The sequence below is a fragment of the Lactuca serriola genome, chromosome 9 (assembly GCF_051521515.1).
Source record: "Lactuca serriola cultivar US96UC23 chromosome 9, Lser_US96UC23_V15, whole genome shotgun sequence".
NCBI lineage: Eukaryota > Viridiplantae > Streptophyta > Magnoliopsida > Asterales > Asteraceae > Lactuca > Lactuca serriola.
In genome coordinates, this window is record NC_136416.1 from 59,310,529 (window position 1) to 59,322,767 (window position 12,239).

Consider the following 12,239-nt stretch of genomic DNA (forward strand, 5'->3'; position numbering starts at 1 on the left):
TCAGTTCAAAGTTCATGACTTAACAAAATAAAAAAAATTAGGCCTAAGTCCCTCAAACATGTCTTAATCCATTAAGACATCACTTGTGATTTTAGCCAAAAATTCACAATTTGGACAAAACCCCAAATTACTCAAATCAAGCTAATAAACAATTAACCTTATGAACACCCTCTTCGTTATTTACATTTCTAGGGTTCCAAACCCTAGGATCAAATCATGGATTTCAACCATTAAAACTTCATATAAACCATGGACTAAGCTCTATGAAACTTATTCAAGCATTAATAACAAGTTTACTTTGAGAAATCTAGCATCAAAACCTAAAACTTGAAATTCACCATTAAAACCATCAAAAGCTTGAAAATGGAGAAAACAACTACTATAAGGGTTTGATATGCTCTTACCTAGCCCAAAGCAAGCTAAATCGCCTCTTGATACCTTCTTAATCATAAAATCACCAGAGGGATCTCTAGAGGAGATGGGGATCGATTATGAACAAATGAGCCCTAAGTCTTGATTTATCACTAATCAAAATCGCGATGTGGCGAGGTACTTACTGCGCTATGTCATCTTAAATGAGCTCGTGGTCAACCTTATGCCACGACGTGATGACTATTCCTCATAACAACCTACTTTGCCCATCGCTTTATGGCACCTATACACCATGCCACTAAACCAAAGTACATTGCCTACTACTTACGACAGAGAAAACTCAAAATCACTACCTCGCTCACTGCACCGCAACAAGCACGTTACCGCGACATGGTGAGGCTGAAATCAGCTTTTCCATTCCCTTTTCAATGTCATTCCATTCCAAACCTGCATTCATCAATTCTATTCCATTATAAATCAAATATCACATTCTTATAACCTAAAAACACAAGATAAATGCATATAACATATCCAAAATATTTCACAAATCTAAATATCTTCAAAAGGATCAAAATACCCTTAACAACGAAAATAACATTCTACATCATAATTATCCCAAAAATATTGGTTCTTATAGTAACCCATCTTGTTGAAATGTTATATAGTTAATTTAGATTTTTTGGTTCATATGTGTTATATAGGTTTGGTCATAGTTTTGAGATTTATCATGTCACTGATCCTTATGGTTGGCAACTTCATCATCTTTGGTCCTTGTAGTTACCATCCATATGACTCCATTAAACACAAATGAAATGACAAAAATGCTCATGATTATGTCTACTTCTAATTTCTTTTCTTATTATATTTATTTAAATTATTAAATAAATGGAACACATCTTCCAACCCCACCCTTGAACTTGTAGATGGGTGCCACTGACGGACTTGTAGTTTGCGGTGACTGGAGTTGCCCTAAAAAAGATAACCGACACATCAGAGTTCACTAATATTCAATGGAAATCTTAAACATCATCACCTCTCTCTATGCATTTTTTTTATAACCCAATACTCCACCCATCTATGCCAATTGTAGCTGTCAATTGTCATACAAAAATTATACGAACCCAAAGCTCGCTAAAAGTGGTGATATGACTCCAAAATCGATGTACATACATTCAAATGGAACACCATTTGCAACTTAACCTAATACCATCTTCAACATGAATGATTTACATTACTACGTCCTTTAGCTTACTAAAACATCAAAACAACACTAATTTCTATTTTGGTTTTTATTTAATGCTTGGGCCGTTAGAAGGAATAACTATAAGTGGGGAGTATTGTAATATCGGGAGATGGTCGATGGTGGGAGACGACATCACTAATGGGATTTACTAATCCCAACAATAGAATAAACACATGACAACAGAAACAATTTAACAAATTATTCTAAGGCAAGTTAAGATCCAAACCCTACAAAGTTCTAGGGGAATACATGAAACACATTGTGTATACTACTAAGTTCTAGGGGAAATTCTAACTTGAAAACTTGAGATCCGGTTTCTCAAAAATATCTAACGGGCCAATATACCTGAGACTCAATTTTCCTTTCTTCCCAAAACGCATCACTCATTTCCAATGCGATATTTCCAACATAAATAAATCATCGGGATTCATCTTGAAATGTCTCTTCTTCAAATTTGCACAACTTCTTTGTCGGTCTTGGGCCGCTTTCATGTGAGTTTGGACAATCTTGATCTTTTCATTGGTAATCCTTACCAATTTTGGTCTCGTAAACTTCTTCTCACCCATTTCTAACCAACACATGTGTGTCCCACACTTTCTTCCATATAAAGCTTCATACGAGGGCATTCCAATACTCGAATGAAAACTGTTATTGTGAGCAAAATCTATCAATGTCAAGTGCTCATCTCATTTACCGTTGAAATCGATATCCATTATCCAGCCGAACCCAAAAAAAAATAAAAATAAAAAATAAAATCACCTTCATGAATGAATGGCCATTGGCCACTAAATGGGCTCTTTTTATATAGTGTAGTTATAGTTATATCTTGAATAAAAGAGAAAAAAGAAAAGAAAAGGTGCAACACTTTTAAAAGCGGCTGTCGTCACTGTCAACTCCCATAGGATCCATACGAGATTTATTGGGAGCCATCAGCGATTACTATCAACTCCCATAGGATCCATACGAGTTTTATTGACGACTAGCACCAATGCAACACTGGCCACATCCATCAGAAAACATCCTCCACAACAACACACCACCATCTCCCGATGAATTTCACTCATCTCCTACGATCGTTTACGAATACAAGCTCAGCTCCCAAAGGCAGAGCAGTTCACGCCATGCTTATCAAATCTGGGGTCTTCCCAGATGTTTATACGTACAACCATCTAATCACAATGTACTGTAAAACAAACCGTATTAATGATGCGCGCCTGGTGTTCGATAAAATGCCTCAAAGAAACCTTATTTCTTGGACGACTTTAATTTCGTCTTATTCTCATATGGGTTTCTCGGATGAAGCTTTGGATTGTTTTAGATCAATGGTAGCTGATGGTTTTACTCCGAATCACTACACCTACGTCAGTGCTTTATCTGCCTGTGCTAACTTAGGGGTTTTGATCACAGGTAAAGAAATTCACGCAATGATTATAAAGTTAGAGAACAAATTAAACAGTTTTGTAGAAAACTCTTTGGTTAATTTCTACGGAAAATGTGGGATGCTGAAGAATGCAATGTCTATTTTTAATGAAATTTTGGACCCAAACGAGGTTTCTTGGACTTCACTCGTTTCATGTGCTTGTCAATGTGGAGAATACTTAGAAGGATTAAAGATTTTCTCCAAATCCCACAAAGCAGCAGTAAAGATCAATGAATTTGCATGTGCAACTGTTCTTGGTGCTTCTGCTGCTGTAGAAAACATGAATCTTGGCATTCAACTCCATTCATACACAATAAAATGTGGAATCAGAATGGACCAATTTGTCATCACTGGATTAGTTAACATGTATGCTAAATGTGGTCAACTAGAAATGGCTCTACAAGCTTTTCATGAAGTCAACAACCCTCATTTAACCACATACACTGCACTCATCCAGGGTTTTGTCCAACAAGGCAAAGGTAAAGAAGCCACTAATCTTTTCCTTAAATTACATTCTTCAAATCACAAACCAAACGAAAGAACATTTGCAACTATTCTTGGAGCTTTCATTGACACAAAAGAAATCAAAATCGGGACACAACTCCACTCGTTAATTACAAAACTCGGTTACATTTCCTTCACCTTTGTCGGGAATTCACTTATCGACTTCTATTCCAAAAACGCCCTTCTCCAAGAATCTTTAAAGATTTTCCAAGAAATGACTCAACACGATGTTGTCACATGGAACACACTCATTTCTGGACATATGAATTTAAATTGTCACGAAGAAGCTTTACAGCTTCTTCGTGACATGTTGTTCAAAGGATTTGAACTCAATCTTTACTCTTATTCAAGCATTTTAAACATATGTGGCGATCTGCCAGCTGTCGAGTGGGGGAAACAGACACATGGATGCATCGTGAAGCACAGATTTGATTCAAATGTTGTGGTTGGAAGTGCCCTTATTGATATGTACGCGAAATGCGGACGATTATCGAATGCGCGTGTAATTTTCGATAAATTTAATTCGAAAAACATCGTTTCGTGGAATACAATGATAAATGGATACGCGCATCATGGTCATGGTAAAGAAAGTTTAGAAATTTATGATATGATGTTGAATTGTGGAGTGAAACCTAATAGTGTGACATTTATTGGTGTTTTATCTGCTTGTGGTCATTCCGGGCTTCTAGAAGAAGGGTTACACCATTTCCGTTGTATGAAAAATTACGATCTTACCCCTGGAACCGATCATTTAGCGTGTATGGTTAATTTGTTTTCGCGTAAAGGGCAAACGAAGTTGGCGTTGGATTTTATAAATAGTTTTGATATTAAACCGGATAAGGTGGTGTGGAGGTGTCTTTTATCGGGTTGTAGAATAAATAAAGATTTTGAATTGGGAAAATATGCTGCTGAGAAAATTCTTAGTATTGATCCGGATGATGTTTCAGCGCATATCATGTTGTCGAATATTTATGGTGAGTTAAATATGTGGCATGAAATTGCGAAAGTTAGGAAAGTTATGAAAGATAAGGTATTGAAAAAGGACACGGGGTATAGTTGGATTGAGGTGAAGAAGAAAACGTATTTGTTTTCTTCGGGGCAGGATGGTAATTTTGAAGCGGAGTGTGTATCGGAAGTTTTGAATGTATTAAATGAGCAATTGTTTGATGAAGGATATGTGCCTGGTGGCATGTTATAAGAGCTTTTATTTGTTATGTAGGACAATACAAGACATATCCAGTTGTACTGATTTTGACATGCATTGAATTCAAAATGAGGCCAATGTAAATTTTTTCCACATTTATGCAAGGTAATATTTTGTATGTGCCTATGCATAGGCACATCTCATTGTCATTTGTTCATCATAAGTGGTCTAACTTCATATATACTCAATAGAAAAGCTTTTAAACATATCTTCTGCTAAACTACTAAGATTATGTGTCAATGACATAACATTAGGGGTGAGCAAACCCAAACCAAAAAACCGAGAAACCGACTAAAACCGACAAAACCGAAACCGAAAAAACCAAAACCGAAGCAAAACCGACGGTTTGGGTTTGATATTTTTAGAAATCGAAAAATCGGGTTCGGGTTCGGTTTCTAACCATAAACCGACCCATCCAACCCAAGAAACCGACCCATACTTAAAACCGACAAACCGCCCCAAGAAACCGACCCATCCAACCCGAAAAACCACCCATACTTGATTGTGTTTTAGTTGTAATATGTAAGTTGTAATTGACTATTTGTTGTAAGACTCATATTTTTTGAAGTACTTAACTTCAATTTGTTATTTTTTGAAGTATCTAACTTGTTGCTTCATTTATGGAAAATTGGTTAAAACCTTAAACCCATGGGTTTAAACCTAAAACCCGTGAGTGTATGGGTTGAACCCAAGAAACCGAAAAACCGCCCAAACCGACCTCAGAACCCAAGAAACCGAACCGACCAGAAACTGATCCTATTGGGTTCTAAAAACCAGAAACCGACCATTTATGGGTTGGGTTGGGTTTGAGTCCAAAACCGACCCAAACCGACCCATGCACACCCCTACATAACATACTAATATCTAGGAGTGAGCACGATGCGGTTATAGGCTAACACCGCACCGCAAACCGTAAATGCGGTTATTCCATTTTTAAAACCGGTTTGGTGCAGTCAGTTGAAATAATATTTCAGTTTTTTCATGATTCATTTGGACAATTGAGACATTTTTTTTAATGTTTTTAAGAGTTCAAACATATTACTAGTAATAATAAAAACACATAAGGTATAAAACAATAGCTTAAATCACAAACAATTATTATCTTAAAAAGTCAAATAATTAATAATTAACAATCAGTATCTTAAAGTTGCCAAGTTTCACCACGACTATCGTCTATTGGTATCCCATTCAAAATTGATCCGGTGAGGAAGAGAATGAGAATGAGCGTGTAATCGTGTATTATGACTATTGGTATCCGCTCAAATGTGCGTTCTATTTTAACCTTTTAATATATATTATATAATATATAACTAATTAAAAAAATAAATAATTAGATATTGTATATAAATAGTTGCGGTGCGGTTAATACATCTAGTGCGGTTTGTTTTTTTTCTGGTTTTTGAAAAAGTAAAAGTTTTACAACACCGAAAATGTTTAGTTTTTGAAAAATTGAAAATCACACCATCGGTTTTGGTTCTGGTTTTGGGTTTATGCACTTTTTTGGTTGCAGTTCAATTTTTGCTCACGCCTAATATGCGATATGTTGTATTGTTTTACCTACTTAGAATAAATGCATGCTACACAAATGTGCATATGGCCTCGTGAATGATGTGAGCACCATTATTTACCACAACCACAACTACATGCCCACTAATGATGCTATTGAAATTAATATAGCCTTGCGAATTTTGCACATATAAGATGTTATGTATGTCTAGCAATTTGTTTATCAATTTCATATCTCTTTCTACATAAGAAGTTTAAGTTCGAGTGTTGATGTTCGATCCAACATGACCTCAAAAGGGAAAGGATATGCAAGAATTGTCTATACATACTCATATTATTGCGAAAATGGAGAATGTTATCGTTATGATCTTAACATATTCTCAGATATTGGCGACAAGGAGGTTGATGAACTTATTGTAGATGTTATTAGAATTGGACAAAATTTTATTGATCGGGAAAAAACAATGTATCCGTTATAATTTATGTACGTATAACCAAAAAAGCAGTTGTTAAATAATATGAAATACTTAAATGACTATTTTGTATAATAAAAAATGAAAATGTATATGCATTAGTGGTCATGACGTGTGGAGATAATCAATTAATCATAGTCATCCAATCACGATAATCCCAACATCTGGCATTAACATATCCTTGTTTATCTATTTCCATTATCACTGTTCTACCCCTACTTAATGCTTATAACCGCATCCAACTAAAGACACCATAATCATGACCGTTACCTTGTTGTGGTAAATGTTCGAGAAAATTAACCTTCAAGAGCACATCAGTGGACTCCCATCCACTCGTGTCGTAGTAACATGGACTTTAAGTGATCATTCGAATAAGCTATGAAAGGTTGTAAGTTTTTCAAGAGTTTCCAAGTATGACCTTACAAAAACATGTTATCATAAATATTCAAAGTTCATGTCTTCAAGTCGAATTGATTGGTTACCCAAAGACTATTGTCATAGTTAATAGGAAAATACTGATACAATGACATGAAAATAATTAAAAGTTCTAGATTACAACTAAATTAAGGTATACTAAAAAAACAAACATAAAAAATCAACATTTAGACCTTATATAGATATAAATACATGGACCAAAAACCAATTGGGTCTGCTATGCTATTGTGAAACAAAGTCATAGAGCTGACGATAGGTTGATCTGAGTTGGGTTCGGGTTTAACCCATTTATTGATTGAATTGAAATTTCAACCCAACCCAACTTTTCAGATAAATGTGTTGTCACCGGGTTGACTCGTTTATGTAATTCATAACTCAACCTATTAAATAAATGGGTTAAACTGGGTTAACTCATTTCAAATAAAAAATAAATAAATTAACTAAAAATTACACCACTTAAATTAGTTTCAAAGTTAAATAAACTTTCAAAATATAATAAAAGCACAGTCCCTATTCACAAATAAAAAGAAATTGTTCAAACAACATTAAACATATGTAATTTCGAAATGATTTTGAAGCGTGACTGGTGTTTTCGGTGTAAAGAAAAAAGATACGTATTAGAATTACATTTTTTAAAACATAAATAATAATATAACATTATAATTTATAAATTAATTCTTAGATCAATACATGATAATATTTAAATAATTATTAAATTATATATATATATATATATATATATATATATATATATATATATATATATATATATATATATATATATATATATATATATATATATATATATATAAGTTAAATGGTTGGTGGATTGAAACGGGCCGATAATATTTACCCAACTCAACCTATTTAATTAAATGAGTTAGACGGGTTCACCCATTTAATCTAAATAGATTGAAAATCTTAACCCAATCTGCTAATTTTGAAGGATCGATTATTGTCAGCTCTATAAAATCATAATAGGCATCCTTTGATCTGAGCCTCGTATCAAATAATTAAAACTTTTTCTATTATGAGAAATATTTGACCGGTTTCTTTAGTCAAGATTGTAAATTTACAACTTTTGGTTGGAGTTTTTTTTTTATAATTACGGTGAGTAGTATCACAAATTTATAATAAATTGTTAATAATCAACATATATAAAATACAATTAAATAATTCATATTCAAATTAGTCACATGAATAAATCAAAAACTTTCTTAAAGCTTTAACATGTAACACTTTAATTTAATATTGGACTCCAATAATGGTTTTTACCATTTAAGTTTTAAGCTTTTTTTTTTTTTATGGTAAATATTATCAACTGTTTTTGTTACACTAATTACCATATGAATCTCATGTTTTGTACAATTAACTTTATTTGTCCAATAATGTTCCATTTTACTTCGTTTTATTATATATAACCTTTAAAAGTTTATTGTTTTGACTACCTTTTTCTTTTAATCTTGATCTTCAATATTAAATATTAAATTCGTAATAGTCATATTATATTTTCATCATTTTTAATATTTATATAGAAACGAAATATAGTATAGATTTAGTAGTAATTTTATTTGGAGTCAAAGACAAAATTTAACCTAATATTTTAAACTTTTTTCTCGAAACAACCAAAATATTAAGAAATAAACCAGATAGCTAGTGATTAATTATACTCCCAACGTTATTAGATCAACATCATCAATAATAAACAAAAATCCACTTCATATCATTCATTTTACATCGATTATCAAATAAAACTTGAAAATTGAGGTTAGAAAAATATCAAATCGTTTTTTTTTTTTTTTTTTTGAAAAATTTCATATAATTCTCTATGAATCTACTCTTTTGTAAGATTTAAATGGTCAAAATATCATGTATTTAACATTTTTAAAAAAAGTTAAATTGTATGCACTCCAACTGTTTAATGAAATGCATGGACTAAATTATCACGTTATATTCATATATGAATATGTTTTCTCAATATATGATTATTAAAACAAAAAAACAAATATGCAAGTCTGTATGTTATTCATATGTGAATAACATATAAAAATTATATATACTTGTGAAAATACTGTGTAATATTCATAAGTGAATATATCATCTAATATTCACAAATGAATATACTATGTAATATTCACATGTGATTAGGCCTGACAATCGTGTCGTGTTCGGGTTGGCGTGTCGCGAGTTGGCGGGTCAAAATATGCCAACCCAAACACGACCCATTTAAATATACAGGTCACGGGTTGGCGGGTCACGTATTGGCGGGTTTGAAACATAAACCCATATATGACCCGCCAACCCATTTATTTATACGGGTTCACAAGTTGGCTGGTTTGTGGGTCAGATTTAGGTTCGTGAGTCCGAATTTTAGACATTAAAGTCTTAAACATCCAAATGAAAATTATAAACATTCATAGAAACATGTTACAGACTTAGCCTTATAGGTTACGACTTACGACCTTAGACCATTCACCACGAGTCAAAATGTCAAAACAGTCAAATAGTCTATGAATCAATGGTATATATTATAAAATACTAATTAAATATTCATACTTGATACATAAAAATACATTTAAAAATAAAATAATTTTTTTTATTAAGAATATAAACGGGTTGGCGGGTCAACCCGTTTATTTTTTGAGAAACCCATATATGACTCGTTTAATAAACAGGTTGACGGGTTGGCGGGTTGAAAACTCAACCCAAACTCATTTATTTCGTGTCGTGTCGCAGGTCGTGTCGCGTGTCGTGTCGAGAATTGCCAGGCCTACATGTGATATACCATGTAATACTATGTAATATTCAGATATGAAAATATCATCTAATATTCATAAGTGAATATACCATCTAATATTCACAAGTGAATATACTATGTAATATTCATAAGTGAATGCATCGTCTAATATTTAAATATGAATATAATATGTTTATTATATGCTATATTCATATATGAATGATACTTAAATTGTAAAAAAAAAAATTAATCATAGTTTTTATTCATAACTGAATAACGAATGTACTGTAGTAAAAACCTGCTTCATTTTTATTCACTTATGAATAACGATAGCTGAAAATATAAAAAAAAAATTATTTTATCTTAAAACTATATCAATATGGATGTCTATTTGTAGAGAATAAAAAATCATGAATTTTGGTATATTTAAAATCATTTTTTGATAAAAATAGCTTATAAAAATTAAAAAAAAAACTATGTTTTTGTATATATTAAGGTAATGATTAACATAGTTTAAGGAAATATGTTATGTTGGAAAACACATGTGCATTCGTTTCCCATTTCTGTCGGTACGTTGGAAGATTTTGCGGCAAAAATAAATGATTCGCTGAGAATGATTCCCCATTCTCAAACATTTTTTTTTCTCAATTGAAGTCTCCTATATATATATATATATATATATATATATATATATATATATATATATATATATATATATAGGGTTAGGTTATTTTGTTTTCACTATCTATTGTGTGCATGTATGACTGATTCTGGACCAATTATTTTAGTTATTTTAAGAAAGTAATTAATGCATATTACATGTTGAAGATATAATAGATATTAATTACATCTTCAGCATTTAATATGCATTAATTACTTTCTACAAATAACTAAAATGATTGGTCCAGAATCAATCATACAGGCACACAATAAATAGTGAAAACATTTGAACCTAACTCTCTCTCTCTCTCTCTCTCTCTTTATATATATATATATATATATATATATATATATATATATATATATATATATATATATATATATATATATATATATATATATATATATACACACACACACACATGAAAACAGCCTCTAAAACAGTTACGTTGCTTAAAATTTAATACATACATCATAGTCAAGTTTTTGACATTATTAACTCTGTGTCATAGTCATAGACATCATAACATCATAAGATGTGTTTTTTTTAGAACAAACTAACTCACACATATCTAATTTTATTTATAAATCTACACATTTAGTCCTCAAGATGTGATGCTTACGGCTCTTGGCATGAACAATATTAATAGAAATTAGAAAACATTTTCTGTTTATCGAAACCAACTTATATTAGTTTTCTTTTAACTTATGTTCAAGGAATCACATGAGAAAAATCGTTAGAAATATCATTCTTCTAATAAAACTTGGAGACAAATCCATTGAATCTAATTGTATGGAAGAACATGTGGTTGTAGTAAGTTGTAACATATCTCCATTGAATCTGATTGTTTGCTTCAAGTTATTTACTCTCATGGTATTAAATACATGATGGTGATAGTTAATATCTCCATTCAAGCGAAAGTGCAAAAATGAGTATAACGTTTTTTTTTTTTTTTTTTTTTTTTTTTCAAATCTTATTAAGGTCATTTCTTAATATTTGGTTATTTTCTTGAAAAATAATTAAAGAATAAGGATAGATTTGACATTTCTGTTTTAGTTAATGTAATTATAAACTACTTTTTAAGCTTATAAATTATGTTTAGAAAATAATACATTAGACAAAAGCTTTATAAAAATTTGGTCAATTAGTTAATTTCAATTTTTTTTTTCTAAAATAGTTACTGGAACATATTTAAAGTAATAGCATCTTGTTCATTAAAATTTATAAAACATTATATTATAAATTATAAATAAATAAAAAACTACGAATGAGATAAATTAATACTATTATTGTTACGTTTTTTTTGAACTTTTAAAATGGACGAGTTGTCTACATGTAACGAAAAGCTTACCAAATAAGCTTTTCGCTCTCGATACTCTTGAAATAGAAAATCTGAATGCGGTTTAATGGCATTTTCTTGGTTCCAGGTAAAGAAACCTGTGATAGCTTTAATGCGAAATGTCCTTTTTGCCCTTGTTTGTTTTCCTTGCTGTGTACGCTTTGGCATGAATTGACTGATAGACTTCAGTAAAAATTTGCATTTAAACCCCCAATTTTATGCATATTTATCCTTTCTACCCTTCATTAATATTATCATAAAGTCTAGAAAACCCTTTACTCTTACTTTATTTTGAAACCATTTTGGTAACGTTTTCTATCACATAACCCATAACTATTATGTTAA

At 31.4% G+C, this 12,239-nt stretch overlaps 1 pseudogene; it reads left to right on the top strand.

Annotated features, from left to right (window-relative positions):
- The first annotated feature begins 2,461 nt into the window (after positions 1-2,461).
- On the top strand, positions 2,462-4,821 carry LOC145076658 (pentatricopeptide repeat-containing protein At2g27610 pseudogene; annotated as a pseudogene).
- Positions 4,822-12,239: the final 7,418 nt, after the last annotated feature.